This window comes from Tamandua tetradactyla, chromosome 2, assembly GCF_023851605.1.
Source record: "Tamandua tetradactyla isolate mTamTet1 chromosome 2, mTamTet1.pri, whole genome shotgun sequence".
Lineage (NCBI taxonomy): Eukaryota > Metazoa > Chordata > Mammalia > Pilosa > Myrmecophagidae > Tamandua > Tamandua tetradactyla.
In genome coordinates this window covers 81,485,657-81,505,008 of record NC_135328.1, presented here as the reverse complement: position 1 = coordinate 81,505,008, position 19,352 = coordinate 81,485,657, and the positions used below count along the sequence as shown (strand labels likewise).

The 19,352-nt window shown below is 36.4% G+C and overlaps 1 protein-coding gene and 1 non-coding gene across 17 annotated transcripts in view; one reads left to right on the top strand and one right to left on the bottom strand.

The window, feature by feature from the left end:
* CCDC171 (coiled-coil domain containing 171) overlaps positions 1 to 19,352 on the top strand; it is a 576,357-nt gene that overhangs the window by 401,781 nt on the left and 155,224 nt on the right. The window lies entirely within an intron of this gene.
* On the bottom strand, positions 7,418 to 7,524 carry LOC143675191 (U6 spliceosomal RNA). Its single transcript, XR_013171435.1, has one exon. It is a non-coding gene; the product is annotated as a U6 spliceosomal RNA (small nuclear RNA).

Sequence of the window (19,352 nt, the reverse complement as noted above, 5' to 3'; positions counted from 1 at the left end):
GTCTGCTCTAAAAACTTACTATCTAGGCCCCTGTTTTCTTGTAAGCATTTACTAAGGGTGACTATACCATTGATGTTTTTCATTTCTGGCTTATTTTGTCTCACCAAATGTTCCACATGTTCATTCACATCCTTGCGTGCCTCATGACATTGTTCCTTTTTTGTAGCAGCACAACCTTCGTTCATAAGTATACAGTGTTATTCACCAATCTACTTCTCCATCAGTGCATCCTTCAGCCACCTGCATTCAACAGGCATCATGTAGAGGGCCTGAAGTCCACAGTCCATCAACATTCTCAATTTTAGATAATTTCCTTGTTGCCAAGAGACAGAAAACCAATAATACACCCTCATCAAATAGGAAATCTAAATCTCCTCTTAACTATTCCCCCCCACCCCCATTATTTACCTCTGCTGTTGCTGTGGTAGTGCTGATGGTTTCCTTTTGAATATGGCTCATAGTATGCTGTATTAGTTAGGGTTGTCTAGAGAAACAGAATCAACAGGAAATATTCGTAAATACAAAATTTATAAATATGTCACATGTAACCGTGGGAACATAGAGTCCAAAATCTGTAGAGCAGGCTGTGAAGCTGACGATTACAATGGAGGATCTGGACGAACACCAGCTGAAGCAGAAAGAGAGCCTTTCTCTTCAAAATCCTCCTTAAAAGGCTTCCGGTGATTAGAATAAGCATCACTCATTAAAGAAGACACTCCCCTTGGCTGATTACAAATGGAATCAGCTGTGGATGTAGCTGACGTGATCATGACTTAATTCTATGAAATGTCCTTATAGCAATAGAACAGGCCAGCACTTATCCAACCAGACAAACAGGTATCACCACTTGGCCAAGTTGACACATGAACCTGACCATGACACATGCAATAGCAGTTTTACCCATTTACCTAGACTTAAATACTTTTTGTACAAGAATCATATATTTGAAGTAATTCTTACGAGAACTCATTCATGTTTCTAGTGTGAGTCAGAGGGACATGTAGGTCTGTACAACAGTTTTCAATCTTGTTCATCTTCAATATGGTAATATTACTTCTAGACCCACTAGAGAATCACCTTTGCTCCTATCTATTCCCTTACATTGGAATTCCACCTCATTAGCTGATGATTCACCCATCTCTAGCTTCCATGTATCTCTAAGTTCCCTATATTCTGTATTATAAGTCTCTGATTATACTTTTATGCCGGTCATAAAAGTGGAATCATGCAGTATCTGTCCTTTTATGTCAGGCTGATTTTGCTCAGCATTATGTCCTCAAGGCTCATCCATCTTGTCATGTGCTTCAGGACATCATTTTGTCTTACTGCTGCATAATATTCATATGTATATATATACATCATATGTATATACCACATTTTGTTGATCCACTCATCTGTTGCTAGGCATTTGGTTTGTTTCCATCTTTTGGCGATTATGAATAATGCTGCCATGAAAATCAGTGTGAAATGTCTGTTTGTGTCGTTGTTTTCAGCTCTTCTGGGTATATATCAAGTAGTGCTATTGCTGGGTCATAGAGCAACTCAATATTTAGTTTCCTAGGTAACCGCCAAACAGACTTCTATAGTGGCTGCACCATTATACATTCCCACCAGCACTGCAAAGTGTTCCAGTTTCTCCACATACTCTCCAATATTTATAGTTTTCTGTTTGTTTAATAGCAGCCATTCTTAGTGTGAGGTGGTATCTCATTGCAGTCTTGATTTGCATTTCCCTTATAGCCAGTGAAAATGAGCATCTCTTCATGTGCCTTTGAACCATCTGTATTTGCTGTTCAGAAAAATGCCTATTCATATTTTTAGCACATTTTTTTTTGTTTGCATACGCAGGTACCAGGAATTGAACCCAGGCATGGAAGGTGAGAACTCTGCCTGCTGAGCCACTGTGGCCCTTTAACTCATTTTATAATTGGATTGTTTTTTCTTTTGTTTTTGAGTTGTATGATTTCTTTATATATACAGGAAATCAAACCTTTGCCCAATATGTGATTTCCAAATATTTTCTCCCATTGAGTTGGCTGCCTCTTCACCTTTTTGACTAAGTTTTTTGAGGTGCAGAAGCATTTGATTTTGAGGAGTTCCCATTTATCTATTTTTTCTTTTGCTGCTTGTGCTTTGGGTGTAACGTTTAGGAAGCTACCTCCTATTACTAGATCTTGAAGATGTTTCTCTACATTTTCTTGTAGAAGCTTTGTGGTGGTAGTTCTTATATTTAGGTGTTTGATCCACCTTGAGTTGATTTTTATGTAGAGTATAAGATAGGGGTCCTCTTTCATTTTCTTGGCTATTGATATCCAGTTCTTCCATGCCCAATTATTGAAAAGATTATTTTGTCCCAGTTCAGAGGATTTGGGGGGCCTTGTCAAAAATCAGTTGACCATAGATTTGGTGATCTATTTTCTGCACTCTCAATTTGATTCCATTGGTCAATGCTTCTGTCTTTGTGTGAGTACCATGCTGTTTTGACCACTGTGGCTTTATACTAGGTTTTAAAGTCAGGGAGTGTTAATCCTCCCACTTCATTCTTCTCTTTAAGCATGCTTTTAGCTATTTAGGGTCTCTTTTCCTTCCAGATGAGTTTGGTAGTTAACTTTTCCAAATCTTCAAAGTAGGTTGTTAGAATTTCGATTGGTACTGTGTTGACTCTGTAAATCAATTTGGGGAGAATTGACATCTTAACTGTATTCAGCCTTCCTATCCGTGAGCAGGGAATGTCTTTCCACCTATTTAGAGCTCCTTTGATTTCTTTTAGCAATGTTATGTCGTTTTCTGTGTACAAGTCCTTTACGTCCCTAATTAAATTCATTCCTAAGAATTTGGTTCTTTTAGTTGCTATTTTGAATGGAATATTTTCCTTAACTGACTCCTCAGCTAAGTCATTACTTGTGTATAGAAATGATTTTTGCACATTAATTTTATATTCTGCCACCTTGCTGAATTTGCTTATTAGCTCAAGTAACTTTGCTGTAGGTTTCTCAGGATCTTCCAAATATAGGATCATATCATCTGCAGATAATGGGAGTTTTACTTCTCCCTTTCCAATTTGGATGCCTTTTATTTCTTTGTCCTGCCTTACTGCTCTAGCTAGAACTTCTAGCACAATGTTGAATAATACTGGTGACAGTGGGTGTCTTTGTCTTGTACCTGATCTTAAGGGGAAAACTTTTAGTCTCTCTCCACTGAGTATGATGCTGCCTATTGGTTTTTCATATATTCCCTTTATCATATTGAGGTAGTTACTTTTGATTCCTCTCTTTTAGAGTGTTTTTATCAGAAAGGATGCTGAATTTTGTCAAATGTTTTTTTCAGCATCACGAGATGATCATGTGATTTTTTCTCTTTTGATTTGTTAATGTACAGTATTACATTAATTGATTTTGTTGTGTTGAACCATCCTTGCATTCCTGGTATAAACCTCACTTGGTCATGGTGTATAATTCTTTTAATGTGCTGTTGGGTTCGATTTGCTAATATTTTATTGAGAATTTTTGCTTCTGTGTTCATTAGGGAGATTGGCCTGTAGTTTTTCTTTCTTATAGCATCTTTATCTGGTTTTGGTATTAAAATGATATTAGCTTCATAAAATGAGTGAGGTAGAGTTCCTTTTTCCTCAGTTTTTTGAAAAAGTTTGAGCTGGATTGGTGTTAGTTCTTTATGGGATGTTTGATAAAATTCCCCTGTGAAGCCATCTGGCCCTGGGCTTTTCTTTGCAGGAATATTTTTGATGACTAATTGAATCTCTTTACTTATGACTCCTTTGTTGAGATCTTGTATTTCTTCCTGAGTCAGTGTAGCTTGTTTGTATGTCTCTGGGAATTTGTCCATTTCATCTATATTGTCTAGTTTGTTGATATATAGTCATTCATAGTGTTCTCTTATGATTTCTTTTATTTCTTCAGGGTCTGTGGTTTTGCACCCCTTCTCATTTCTGATTTTGGTTATTTGCATCCTCTTTCTTTTTTCTTTGTCATTCCTGCTAGTGGCCCATCAATGTTATTAATTTTCTGAAGGAACCAACTTTTGGTTTTATTGATTCTTTCTGTTGTTCTTTTGTTCTCCCATTCATTTATCTCTGCTTTAGTCTTTCTTATTTCTCTTTTCCTATTTGCTTTGGGGTTAGTTTGCTGTTCTTTCTCAAGTTCCTTCAGGTTTGCTGTTAAGTCCTCGATTTTTGCTCTTAGTTTTTTTTTTTAATACATGGACAGACACCAGGAATTGAACCTAAGGCTCTGTCATGGCAGCCAAAAATTCTACCACTGAGCCATGGTAGCACCACTCTCTTTCTTGTTTTTTAATATAGGCATTTACGGCAACAAATTTCTCCCTCAGCACAGCATTTGTCACATCCCATAAGTTCTGATAAGTTGTCTTCTCATTTTCAGTCATCTCCAGATAACTACCGATTTCTCTAGCAATTTCTTCTTTGACCCACTGGTTGTTTAAGAGTGTGTTATTTAATCTCCATATATTTCCAAATGTTCTTGTTCTTTGCTGCTTGTTGAGATCCAGCTTCATCCCATTGTGATCAGAGAAAGTGCTATGAATAATTTCAATGTTTTTAAATTTATAAAGACCTGTTTTTTCCCCAGCATGATCTATCGTGGAGAATGTTCCATGAGCACTAGAGAAGAATGTATAACCTTATGCTTTGGGGTGCAGTGACTATATATGTCTGTTAGGTCTAATTCATTTATCAATGTATTTACCTTCTCTATTTCCTTGTTGATCTTCTGTCTGGTTGTTCTATCTATAGAGGAGAGTGCTGTACTGAAGTCTGTTACTATTATTGTTGAAACATCTGTTGCTCCCTTCAGTTTGCCAATGTTTGTCTCATGTACTTTGGATTTGGAGCTCCTTGATTAGGAGCATAAACATTTATGATTGTTATGTCTTCTTTGTGAGTTGACCCTTTAATTAGCATATAGTGTCCTTCTTTGTCTCTTATGATGTCTTTACATTTAAAGTCTATTTTGTCCGATATTAGTATAGCTATTCCTTCTTTCTTTTGGTTACAACTTGCATGGAAAATCTTTTTCCATTCTTTCACTTTCAATCTATTTGAATCCTTGTGTCTAAGATGAGTCTCTTATAAGCAGCATATAGCTGGATTATGTTTCTTAATCCATTCTGCCAATCTTTATCCTTTAATTGGTAAGTTTAATCCATTAACATTCAAAGTTATTTTTGAAAAGGTTTTTCTTGATTCTACCATCTTATCCTTTTTATTTTATCTGTCAGGTTTATATATTCTTTTCCCTCTTTCTCTTTGTATTATTTAAATTACACTTAGTGACACTTTTCAATTCTGTGCCCTCCTCCAGACCTCCCTTTCCTGTCCTTTTTTTTTTTTTTCAGCCTCAGAACTCCTTTTAGTATTTCTTGTAGAGCCAGTCTCTTGTTGACAAATTCTTTCAGGACTTTTTTACCTGTGAAAACTTTAATCTCTCTGTCAATTTTGAAGGACAGTTTGGCTGGGTACAGAATACTTGGCTGGAAGTCTTTCTCTTTCAGGATCTTGAGTATATCATGCCACTGCCATCTCACCTCCAGGGTGCTAGTTGAGTATCTGAACTCAGTCTTCATTTGATTTCCCTTGTATGTAGTAGATTGTTTTTCTCTTGCTGTTTTCAGGGTTTTCTGCTTCCCTTCAACGTTTGACAGACTGATTAATATGTGCTTTGGGGAAGGCCTATTTGGTTTTGTTCTATTTGGAGTTCTTTGGGCTTCTTTGACTTATATATTTATGTCCTTCATGAGGGTTGGGAAGTTTTCCCCCATTATATCCTCAACTGCTCTTCCTAGCCCTTTACTCCTTTCTTCTTCTTCTGGGAAACCAATGATTCTTACATTTGTGCACTTCGTTTTGTCTGTCATTTCCCTGGGTTCCCATTCAATTTTTTACATCTTTTTTGCCATTTGGTGTTTTGAGTCTTTGAAGTCAATTATTCTGTTCTCTATATCACTGCTTCTTTCTTCTGTCTCTCCAGATCTAGTGTACCTCTAGAATGTTTTTCTTTGTTCAACGGAGTCCTTAATCCCTGTGATTTCCACTATTTTTCTATATATTTCAAATTCTTCTTTGTGTTCTTCTACTGTCTTCTCAATATCCTTTTATGTCATTTGTTATCCCACTTATTTTATTAAGTAGAGTTGATGAATATCTTTGATTAGTTGTTCCAACATCTCTGTCTATTTCGGTCATTAGGCAGGGGTAAATCTGTCTGCATTGTGAGATGCTTAATGATCTTCTGCTGTCTTTGTTGCATTTAAATATATTAATTGATTTACTTTGGGAGTTGATTTATTTTTTTTTTAACCTTGGTACATTAAAGTTTTAATTTACAAAAATAAATATGATAACATCACTCACATTATTATATTTCTTAAGTATTCAATGACTAAATACAGGTAAACTCCTAAGCATGATTGCTATATATGAAGCAACTGTTAGGGAAATTTAACTAAAAAAAAAACAGGGAGTTGATTTCTTTTAGTAGTCTAAGACCTTGTGTTTGCGGGATGGTTGTACAGCAGGGAGCAGGGCACAGAGTGGAGCCCTCAGTACAGTGATTTGTTTCAACACAGGTATGGGTGCAGTTTGGGGATGTTGCACTGATGCTTGTGAACGTGGATGCCCAACGGTCAGGGAGGATGTAGCTGTGCGGGTGCACCAGTCTGGGGGTCATGACCATGGTGTGTGCTAGTCTAAGGCATGGGGCCTTTTGTGCACATGTGTAGAGCAGTGATAGCAGGTTGGTGTTAAGTCTTCATGGGCTGGGGGCAGATTTGACCTGACTGTACACATCGGCACTTCTCAGAGCTGGGAAGTGAGGGTAAGGGTTGTGCACATGGTGTGGTTCTAGGACTCCTGTAAAATGCAGTTTCCAGAGCTGAATGACCTGATTGGGGGCCTGTGCACATGCGTGCACCTGGGAGTGCCATAAATGGATGCGCTGAGCTCAGGGAGGGTGGGGTGAGGCTGTGTGACACTATGGGCAGGTGCATGGGTAGCCTAAGTATGGGGGTTAGTGCCCGCAATGCTTATGCACTGGCAACAGCATGCAGGGAACAGGGAGAGGGAGATAGTGCTTGGGAGGGGTGCAGGACGTGTGGGTTGGGCTGCACTTGAGGTGCAGGTGTGGGGCAGGTACATGCACTCGCGGCTAGTGGGGTGGGGGTACTTGGAGCACAGGGAATGAGGGTGGGTGACAAGATTCAGGTTCCTGGGGTGTGGGGTGAGTCACTGGTCACGGGGCTGTGCTGTGAGGGTAGCATGCCCAGGGAAAGTGGGCTAATTTACTTCCTTGTCCTATGTTCCCATCCATGTACCCCCATGCCCTGTGCCAGGCTCCACCTTTCTGCCTCTCAGTTCCTCAGACTCTGCAACCAGCACTGCCACAGAAATATGGTATGCTTTGTGAATTTGCATGTCATCCTTGTGCAGTGACCATGCTAATCTTCTCTGTATTGTTCCAATTTTAGTATATGTGCTTCTGAAACAAACACTTCCCCACATTTTTGAAAGACAGTTTTGACTCATATAGAGTTCTTAGGTGGCAATTTTTTGCTTTCAACACTAAGTATGTCATCCCACTGGTTCACCGTGATTTCCGTAATTTAGAAATTAGCACTTAATCTTATTGAGGCTCCAATGTACATGACATGTTGATACTTTCATTTGGTTTTTATCTTTGGCACTTGACGTTTTGATTAAAAAATACTATAGTGTGGTTCTCTTTGGGCTTACCCTGTTTGGCATTTGTTGAACATCTTAGATGTGTGTATTCATGTGTTTTAGTAAATTTAAGAAGTTTTCAGCCCTTTTTAAAAAATTATTCTTTCTGCACCTTTCTTCTTCTAGAACTCCCACAATGTGTGTATATTAATATGCCTGATGGTCTCCTAGGCTCTGTTCATTTTTCTTCCTTCCTTCTTCCTTCTGCTCTTCAGACTGGATTATTTCAATTGTCTTGTCTTCACGTTCACTGGTTCTTTATTATTCAAGCTACAATCTGCTGTTAAACCATTATGAAATTTTAAATTTCTGTTTTTATGGTCTTCTGCCCTATTTGGTTCCATTTCTCTATTGGTATTCTCTTTGTGCTCATCTATCATTTTCCCCGATTTCCTTAAATTCTTTGTCCATGTTTTTCTTTAGCTCTTTAATCAATTTTAGGACCATTTTTTAAAAAGTGTTTTTCTCATATATATGATCCTTATCACTGATGGTTTCTAAGGCTTTAATCTTCTTTGCCTGAGCCAGGGTTTCCTGTTTTTTTTTTGGTTCGTTTGTTGTTATTGTTGTTCGTGTGTTTTAAAATCTTTTGTTCAAACCTGAACATTTTGAAATTTTAATGTCAATGTAATTGACTTTAAAATATTAATTTTATATCAATTGAATTGATGTTAAATTCCATTGACATTAAATGGAACATCAATGGAATTATCAATGGAATTGAGACACTGTGGCATCTGTTCCTTAAGCTTATATCCAGCTAGTATTATGACAGAGCTTTCCTTGAATTCTGGGAACTAACAAAAAATAAAGAAGGAAGAAAAGAAACACATTTGCCAGTCTTTGTGAATTGACCTGTGCCAATGCACTCCTTTCTAAGCTTGTCCGTACAATGAGTTTAGAGAATATCCAGGTCTCCCTTGTCCTTTCTGCATATGTACCTCCCTTGTCCTATCTGCATATATACCCTCGGAATTCCTCCATTTACACATATGTGAATTTGACTCTTCCCTAGGAAACAATTTCTTCATGGTCCTGGGCACTGCATTGCATGTAGTACAGCCATCACTTCATTGCCCCATCCTGCCTTGTGACTGGTCTCCCTCAGTGTTCTGTAGGATCTGTGAGCTCCCTTTTACATACAGGGCAAGTTCTTGGATAGTGAGTCTCTCCAGCCACCACTGGACAGATTGGGCCAGACTTATAGGCTCCCAGTATGGACATGAGGATTATACTGCTCTCTGGAACTGGGACCAGGGTTCCACATTGGGTGTGTGGGACAGCTCTGTGCTGAGCTGGTGAGTGGTGGGAGAGACACCAGCCTGGCTCCTGAGATCTTACTACTTTTACATAGGCTTTTCTTGATTTGGTACTTGCCCTGTTACTACAGTCCTTTAACTATTTTCTGGGGCTTTGAGAAAGATATTTCTGTCAGTTATTTCTGATTGTTCAAAGCTTCTGTAGGGGGATGGAGTCCTGAAACTTCTCACTCTATCATCTGGACCATGTCTTTATTTTTAAAAAATATTCAATATGGATGTCTAGGTTAATATTTTCTTTTGGCACTTAAAAGTATGGTTCCTTTTTCTTCTGCCTTGCATAGTTTCTGATGAGAAATTATTGTTTAATCTTTGTTTCTTTCTATATAATATTTTTTTCTCAGCTGCTTTTACAATTCTTTTTATCATCAATCTCCAGGAGTTTGATTATGATGGATTTGGGTTTGGTTTGGTTTCTTCTTCTTTTTTTGCTTATGGTTTATTGAGCTTCTTGAATCTGTGGGTTTATAGTTTTCATCAAATGTAGAAAATTTTCATTCATTATTTTTTTCATATATGTATACATTCTCTCCTTAGAACTTCAATGCACTGTATTAGGCTGTGTTGTGTTGGTCATTGAAAGCTCTTCATTTTTTCAGCCTTTTTCTCTCTGTACTTCATTTTGCATAGTTTTGATTGTGTATCTTCCGGGTCAGTAATATCTTCTTTAGTATGTCATCTGTTGTTAATCCTACCTGGTGGAATTTTCACGTAAGATATTGTAGTTTTCATCTCTAGAAGTTTCATCTTGATTCTTGTTTATATATTCCATTTTTCTCCTCACAATGTTAATTTTTCCTTTAAATACCAAAAGATAGTTATAATAGTTGTTTAAAATGTCTAATTTCACAATTTCTATTATTTCTTGGTCTCCTTGTAGAAAACTAATTTTTTACCTGATTATGGATCACATTTTCATGATTTTTGTTGTATCTTATAATTTTTTTACTGCATGCTGAACATTGTGTCACTTCCTTTGCTATACTTTGTTCAGGTTGGCATTTATCTGTGGCTTAGTTTGATCTTTTTGGGACTTTTAAAGATGGCTATAGAATAGCCTTTATTCTAGGTATAGTTTAGTTCCATTATTCAGGTGTGGCTCTTTTGAATTCACTATTGAATGACCCAAATGGTTGATGTATGCTCTTCACTTAGCTGTGGGAATTTGAATGATTCTCAGACTTGCTTATCTATGGGAACCAATTTCTCAGCTGCCTAGTTGCTCTGTTGTTCTATCTTGTACATTTTGACTCTACAGTTTGCATCTTAATGCTGAATCAAAGGCACAAACAGACCTTAATGTGGAATTCAGGATTTATTTTTCTGTGTAGTTTCCTCCTATTTAGAAATCTGCACTGCCCTTTTAGCCGCCTCAGACTTCTGATATCTGATCTTTGTCACCTCATCTTAGTGAAATAGATTTGTCTGGCATCCTCGTCTTTCTCCACAGTCCAGAATGTGCCTCCCAAAGGAAAGTGAGGGTGATTTTATGGCTCATTTAATTTCTTTCAGGTTTTATTAGCCTGTGCATCTAGTTGTCCAATATGTGAGTATTTTTTTTCATATATTCTGTCTAGTTTCCTGATGTTTAACATGGGAGAGTAATTCTGATTCCTATTATTTTATCATAGCCAGAAGTAAAACTCTCTACTCACTTTAAAAAAATATCCATTATGCAGACATAGTTAATTCTCTTTGTTATTATTTTCCTCAATACTGGCACCCTAGCCCCATCAAGCTCTCCCAGCATAATGTTCCTGATCTGGGTAACTATCCTCTTGAGAAGCACATTGAGAAGACTCAAAGAAATAAGATCTAGAGTATAAGTGGAAGAATTGGCTTTTAACAGAAGGAGAGACACCCACCCTATTGTATCTGTAGAAAAAAAGGGGGTTATATTAGGGCAGATAATGGTAGAATAGGAAACATTTGAGATAGTCATTGTACAGGGTAGGGAGATAAATTAACAATGGAAATATTATTGGAATACTGAGCAGATATGAATTTATGGGAATACTAATTTGCCTTAATGCATTTGACTGGCCAGATGTATGCACTGAAAAGTGGATTCACTGAGTTATGCAGTGTGTTAGTTAGATTCAGTTGTCAACTTGGCCAGGTGAGCATACCTAGTCTTGTTGCTGCAGACATAAGCCAGCGGTACGTGAACCTCATCTGTTGCCAATTACATCTGCAGTCAGCTAGGAGGCGTGTCTGCTGCAATGAGTGATGTTTGACTTAATTGACTGGTGCTTAAATGAGAGATTGCAACATAGCACTGCTAAGCAGCTCAGCATTCCTCATCTCAGCACTAGCAGCTCAGCCCAGGCCTTTGGAGATGCAGAAAGAAGTCACCCTGGGGAAAGTTGTTGGAACCCAGGGGCCTGGAAAAAAGACCAGCAGAGACCATCTTGTGCCTTCCACGTAAGAAAGAGCCTCAGTGGAAAGTTAGCTGCCTTTCCTCTGAAGAACCAACAAAATAAATCCCCTTTTATTAAAAGCCAATCTGTCTCTGGTGTGTTGCATTCCGGCAGCTAGCAAACTAGAACATGCAGTGATTGGGGTTTTGCTATATATATTAGACAGAAAGACAAAGGATGGTAGAATACAAATGAGTATTATTCCTTTAATTTGCCATTGAATCTAAGCTAGATTAAAAGGGAAGTGATGAAAGGAGGTGGCTAATGGACTGGGCGATCAATGAATAGTCACAGTTTTGTGGTTGTATGAAATACCTGAAAGGATAGTTATCGGTCTTCAGAGAGCATGGTACCTAAATCAATGGTTTTGAATTTGTAGCAAGCTCAAGAGATAACAAAGTCCAGAGTTTAAGTATAGAATAAAATTGAATAGAGGTGATGAGAAGTCAGGGAAATGAAAGGACAGTATTTTTAGATAGGTTGTCCATATTATCTTTCAGGTTACCCAGAATAATAGTAGGTGTTAGAGTGAGACAAAAACTGTGAGCCAATTACATGTGGCTGAGAACCAGTATAATTGCATATCTACTTGTATTTGCAGAGAGTGATGTTTCCGAGGTGTGTAACCTGATCTAGTGTTTCGAGTGCTATTGTCTAATATGATAGCCAAATGTGGCTATTTAAATTAATTAAAACGAAATTAAGAGCTCACTTCCTTAGTCATTCTGGCTGTACTTCAGGTGTTTAATAGCTACATGTGGGCAGCACAGGCATAGGACATTTCTGTCATCACAGAGATCCTTTATTGGACAGTACTAATCTAGATGCCAGGTATCATTTGAAGTCTCTTGGCCTGCAGTAGACCCACTGGGCATGAAAACAGAAATTCTCTTTCAGTATACTTTCAGGTACGTAGTAATTTTTATAGCCCAAGGACAAAGGAAAGCCGAAGGAAGAAATCCCTCTTGTTGATCTTGAACTAATGGAACCAGTTGAACATTTTATAAAATTGTCTAGAAATTCTAAGTCAGTGAAAGGAATACCCTTTGAAGACAGAAACCATAGCTGAATAAGGTACACCTCTTTATACTGGGAACTTTTGGAGGAGGGGAGGAATATGGAAATTGTAGTATGGAAAAAGATGAAACAAGTGAAAGGCTTTTTTTGTTCTCTTTCTTTTTTTCCTGTCCCCCATAATGTTTTTGAATGGGACCCCATTCTTCTATATCCTTGACCTGGTCTGTAATATCTTTAGGGTTACTGGATCTCTGAGGCAGTTTTATTAGGCAGCATTTTTTTCTTCATATGGTGTAATTTATAAGGTAATGAAAATAACATATCTAGTTTATTTTTATTTTATATTTCTTGACTCCAGGTAAGCTTGGATTTATATTTAGTAACTGTTTGTACTTATTGTTTTGTCTTATATCCTGTCTTACATATTTTGGAGACCTCAGTTTCTGTTGGGTGATAGGCATTCCAGGTTGCTGGGGTGAGAGAAAAAATGATTAAAATAAATAGAATTTTTTTGTGAGGAATTCAATTTGAAGGAGCTAATATACAAATCTGTATCTTAAAGTGTGTTGTTGCTACTACCAATACTTGACATATGAGGCATTGGTGTAGAGATCAGGTAGTTTGTGGTGAGTAAATTGACATCAGAGTTGAAAAGATAGAGGTTTTTGTTTTACACTGGCAAAACATTTGGAAAAAAACTTGCAGTTTTGAAGAATTAGAAGGCAGATTACATACTTACCTAAGCCTATAGTTTTAGTGAAGTGGTTTGAAAGAGTCGATGATAATATCTATTGGCTGTAACGCTCTGCTTTCTATAAGACATTAAAAGAAAGAGAAAGGCTCAGAAAAGCAATATGTGTCTTGTGAGCCTAAATGAAAGAGATGAGAGAGAGTCTAGGAATCTGGGACCTGGAAGGAGGCCATTGTGACTTAGCCTGATGGCAAAAACAAATTAAGGGTGGGCCTTCTTTTTCATATCTTTTATTTCAGGTGACCTCAAGGTAACCACCATTAAATTCAAGTACACACACTGTGCTTGTATTCACACTCATACACCTCTACATAGATGTATGGAAACAGGAAAACTGTCTTGAAGGTAACCTCTAAGAGAGAATCTTGGTGTGTTTGTTGGCATATGGCACTAACTGGAATCAAACAGACTAGAAGCCTATTAACTTTTTTTTTAATGTTGTTTTATTAGAGAAGGACAAAGGAAAGCACAAGGAAAAAAATCCCACTTGTTGATCTTGAATTTGTGGGTTTACAGAACAATTATGCATAAAAACAGGATTCCCATATAACAGTCTGTTATTAACACCTAGCATTGGTGTGATACATTTGTTACAATTTATGATAGCACATTTTAAAAACTGTACTAATAACTGTGTAGTCATGGCTTAATTTAGGTTCACTGTGTAATACAGTTTTATGGATAAAAAAATGTTTATTCTATTATCATGTATACAATGTAACATTTCCCCTTTTAACCCTATATGTATTTTTTCTACAAATATATGTATTTCAGTGCTGTTGATTATGTTTACAATGTTGTGCTACCATCACCACCATCCATTACAAAAACATTTACATTGTTCCAAATAGGAACTCTGTACATTTTAAACCTTAACCTCCTATTCCTTAAACCCACCCTGTCCCAGGTGATCTATATTATAGATTTCTCACTCCATGTATTTACTTATTCTGATTATTTTGTATAAGTGAGATCACACAATATTTGTCCTTTTGTGTCTGGCATATTTCGCTCAACACGATGTCTTCAAGGTTCATCCATGTTGTGGCATATAGCAGAACTGCATTCCTTTTTGAGGTTGAATACTATTCCATTATATGTTGTTTTGGTTTGCTAATGCTGCTGGAATACAACATACCAGAAATGGGGTTGGCTTTTACAATGGGATTTAATTTACAGTTCTTAGGCCATAAAAAATGTCCAACTCAAGGCATCAATAGGACAATATTTGGACTCTGAAGACAGGCTGCTAACATTTGGGACATCTCTGTCATATGGGAAGGCACATGGGTGGCATCTGCTGGTCCTTCTTTCTCAGGTTTCATTGCTTCCAGCTTCTGGTTTCAGCGGCTTTCTTTAAACTTCTCTGGGGCTTTTTTCAGTGAGCATCTCTTAATTTCTGTGTCTCTTATCATCTGTAGATGATTTATCCTTTTATAAAAGACTCCAGTAAGCAGATTAAAACCCACCATAAATGAGATGGGTCACATCTCAATTGAAGTAACCTGTATTAGTTTGTTAAAGCTGCTGGATGCAATAAACCAGAAATATAACTTTTTTTTTAAGAACAACTTTTAAAAGGGGAATTTATTAAGTTGCAAGTTTACAGTTCTAAGGCTATAAAAATATCTAAACTAAGGCACCGAGGTAATGATACCTTGATTGAAGGAAGGACCAATGATGTTTGGGGTTTCTTTGTCAGCTGGGGAAGCACGTGGCGACATCTGCCTTTTTCTCCCTTCAAAAGGCTGCTCTGGGAGCACTTTCCTTCTGCATCTCCAAACACTCTTGTCTGTGTCAGCTGTGGAGCTTTATCTAAAATGGCTCCCTCTTAAAGGACTCCAGTAAACAACCCCATGGTGAATGGGTGAGACATATCTCCATGGAAACCACCTAATCAATAGGTCAAATAATTTTGGGTGGGTCACATCTTCAAAAAGATCCCACCCAACAATATTGAGTCAGTATTAAAGAACATGATTTGTCTGGAGTACACAACAGTTTCAAACTGGCATATAACCTAATCAAAAGGTCCCATCTATAATAGGTTTGAACCACAAGAATGCATTAAAAAATATGAACTTTTCTGGGGTACATAACAGCTTCAAACTGCCACTTACATATATACCACATTTTGTTTATCCATTCATCAGTTGATGGACACTTGAGTTGCTTCCATCTTTTGGCAATTGTGAATAATGACACTATAAACATTAGTGAGCAGATATCTGTTTGTGTTCCTGCTTTCAATTCTTTTGGGTAGATACCTAGAAGTGGCAATTCTATACTTAGCTTCCTAAGGAATTGCCAAACTGTCTTCCGCAGCATTTGTCTATTTTTCATTGCCACCAGCAATGAATGAGTATTCCTATTTCTCCACATCTTCTCAAAGTTGTAGCTTTGTGTTTCTTTTCAGACCTTTTCTTATTCTTTTACATGTATTTGTATATATTCATAAAATATGTTAATGTTGTTTGCATGTATTTTAACACATACATATTGTCTTACATTTTTTTTTTTTTGCCTCAGAACATGGGCTAGAGATCTATCCATTCATCTTTTTAATATATGTATAGACTTCAGTGCTGTAAACAAGTCTTTATTTAGCTATTCATATTATGGTGAGCATTAGGTTTTGTCAGGTTTTTGTTTTATTTTCTTTTTTTGTAATATCGTAGATTGGAGTAAGGAGACTGAATTCCTGGCAGTGCCATGGTAGGTCTGCTCTTGGTGCATGCTGTAAACTCACATTTTAACTGAATTTAATTAAATAATAGGATCACTATTTGCATTTCATATAAAATTAAATAAGAAGGTAGTATATGTAAATTTTTTGGTAGGACCTGTGATTTGCAGTTTCAATAAGTAGAAGACCTTGGGGATGCTGTGGCTCTTGGCACTTGTGGGATTCCATCTTAAAGGGATGATTTTCCTTGTTAATCTGTTCTGTCAGTTACAGAGAGATACTGGAAAATAAAGCATCTGAAATAATTGCTCACTGATCTCCCACAATATTTTTGGGACATGTTAGCTGGTAACATCTTAGGACTGGAATTATCTGAAAATCCTATCCATTGTCCCAAAGTGCATTGATTTCTCTTGGTTAGTCTATGAATCATAATTTGATGACATACTTCTTTATGTATATGTGATATTTGCATATCCTTAGAATATATTTGATGTATAATCTGTTAAAAAGGAAAAAAAAACATAGCTCATAGGCTAATGGGAAGGGTACAGGAGTAAATTAGACTCCTACAAATAAAAATTTAGGAAAGGACAGTGATTTATGACTTGTAAGCAAACGAAGAGAACATTAGAGAAACTGAAGTTGGTGGCTTTCCTGAAATGATGTTGCTTATATAAAAAGAGATTTTTTTTTCGTTGTTATTTATCCATAGTATATTTGAGTTTAAGAATAGATGAAACATTTAGGGTTAGAATAAATCTATATCTATAGTTGGCCTTAATTTTTCCTGGGAAGATTAGGTATCTATAAAATTTTTATAATCTTTTTTTTTTTTTTTACATGGGTAGGCTCTGGGAATCAAACCTGGGTCTCCAGCCTGGCAGGCGAGAATTCTGCTACTGAGCCACCATTGTACCACCCTAAGTTTTTATAACTTTTAATTACATCTGAAACGCATTTGATGTGCTTATTATTTATAGGAAATTTTAAAATATTTTATATTTATGGGTCATTTAATAAAGCAAAGAATATTTTTGTAACGTTCAAAAAGTCATTTTTAATTGATCTTTCTTAAAAAATAAGTTCTGGTCATGTAATTAATTAATGCATATGTTTGAGCCTTTACAGTATAGAAAGTATCATACTTCATTTTGAGGCGAGTATATATTGAATTTAAAGAAAAGGAATACTTAATCCTAATGGCTTGTGGATTTTGATATTACAGTAGATGAGAGCTTCTGAAACTGAATTACAAAATCTTACATTCTCTGAATCATCACAGTTTTGCAATTCTGTCCTTGAATCTAGACATTGTTGAAACACTGGCTTGGGAGAAAAATGAAAATTTATTCACAGCATGTCTCCCAGTATTTCCTTTATCTAACCCTGACCTGGTTCTTATTTATATGCCCTTTTTCATCATCATTTTTTGTCAGCTGCTTACTTTTACTATCTTGTCTTTTACCTCATGAAGCTGTTAGCATTCTCTCAGGGTCTCAAAGACTTCTGTCTTTGACTGTCTCCCCGTATCACTCATTGCATTCTTGCAGCTGCTGTGACTTTTGTTTTCTATTTTCTAAACTTAATTATGCTAGGACTGCATATGGGAAAGCAGGCATTAGAAGAATAAACAATATATTTTTCAAATTTCAAGTGGAATAATGTGCAAAGATACTTTGGAGTCGTTGTAGCAATTGTGAAAAAAAAGGGTCACATTTTATGAATATTTACCTTCTTTTGATTTAAAAAATGTCTTAACCTTTAGCATTGGTAAAATTCCTTTCCATACACTGAGGGGTACAGAATATGAATGCTATGAAGTCATTAATTGACTTGATTTTGAATAGCCATATATTTTCTAGTAAACATTTAAACAAAAGATCCCCAAGATTCATTTTCTTCAAAAAATCTAAGCATATTTAATTGTTAAACCCTGGTTATAATAATAAACGTTCATCACATAGCCATTTTTATGAAGTAGGATGTGGTAGTTAGATTTAGATGTCAACTTGACCAGGTGAAGGTGCCTAGTTCTGTTACTGTGGACGTGAGTCAATGGTACATGAAGCTCATCTGTTGCTGATTACAACTGCAGTCAGCTAGGAGGTGTGCCTACTGTAATGAATGATGTTTGATATAAATTTGTTGGATGCTTAAATGAGAGAGCTCAATGTAGCACAGCCCAAGCAGCTCAGCATACCTCATCTCAGCACTTGGAGCTCAGCCCAGGCCTTTGGAGATGCAGAAAGGAATCACCCTGGGGAAAGTTGTAGGAACCCAGAGGCCTGGAGAGAAGGCTAACAGAGATTGCCCTGTGCCTTCCCACATAAGAAAAGAACCTTAGTTGAAAGTTAGCTTCCTTTCCTCTGAAGAACTATATGTTAACTAAATAAATCCCCTTTTGTTAAAAGCCTGTGCTTCTCTGGTGTGTTGCATTCTGGCAGCTAGCAAACTTAGAACGTAGGATTATTAATGTCATTACATAATTTAAAAGTCTTATCATTTTTTATTTTAATCCCATATGTTTTTATCTCCTCAAATGCCTTGTACCATTGAGACCTATAAGATAGTCAGCTGTATTTCAAGATCACAGAAAAAAAAATTAAGAATGCAATAGCTCTCAGGTTACTTTTTAAAAATAAAAATCAAACTGTCAGGATCCAAGCTAAAATCTAGGAGATTCACATAGAGTTGCCATTCCCATTTTTGTTAGACTGAACAGAAAATATGTAATAAATAAAATGTTTACCTTTTCTGTCTTATTTATTATGACATAATTTCCATTTTTCATATCTATGTTTTCATATTTAATTTTAAAAGAACTTTTCCATGTTGAAATTTTTCCTCAATGAATAGTAATTTCAAATTAGAGTTATCATATTTCTTAATTGAGTACTAACCTTTGATTAGATTATATTTTGAAAATTACTTGAGATAATTTGATATAGTTCAACTTACTGTTTAAATTTTTTACAAATAATACTTTAATTATATATGTATTTTTTATTTAGCATGATCACTATAGAAAAAATTAAAAACAAAGTGCTTCAATTCACATGATCTCATGTATCTGAATTTACAAAGCCTGTGTGTGAGCTAGTGTAGATTAGAATTGTGAATGTCACACTTTTTTGTGTAATTAAGAAAAATTTTTACTGAAGTAGCTGAACAGAGCAAAGTTTATATAGAAAGTTGGCTAATCTCTATTGTGCAAACTCTTTAAAGAAACAAATATTCATTTTTAATTTGGAACCTTTTTTCTAATTCTTTACTGTTGTCTATTCCCGAAATTATCATCGTGCTTGGATTTTAATGGTTCTTTCCAATTTACTTTGACAGCCTCTAGTGGTGTGGTCAAAGCACCCTCTGGATTAGAGCATGGCTCACAGTACTAGTATGAGAT